The following is a 217-nucleotide window of genomic DNA, read 5'->3' as shown; positions in this document are numbered from 1 at the left end:
AAATAAATCTTTAAAAAAAAAAAAAAAAAAAAAGAAATCCAACTTCAATGAGCTTAGGTGCAAAATAAATGGATAGGCTGAAAACAGCAGAGGATGTGAAGGCAAAGGTAAGCAATGCAGCAAGGCGGGGACAGGAGCATCCTGGAACAGGAGCATCCTGGAACAAGGAACTCAAAGAAAGGTGAACCTGAGAGCAGCGGGAAGAATAAGACATTTT

The sequence above is a fragment of the Mus caroli genome, chromosome 4, assembly GCF_900094665.2.
Source record: "Mus caroli chromosome 4, CAROLI_EIJ_v1.1, whole genome shotgun sequence".
NCBI classification, from domain to species: Eukaryota; Metazoa; Chordata; class Mammalia; order Rodentia; family Muridae; genus Mus; species Mus caroli.
This window is presented reverse-complemented; position numbering follows the sequence as displayed.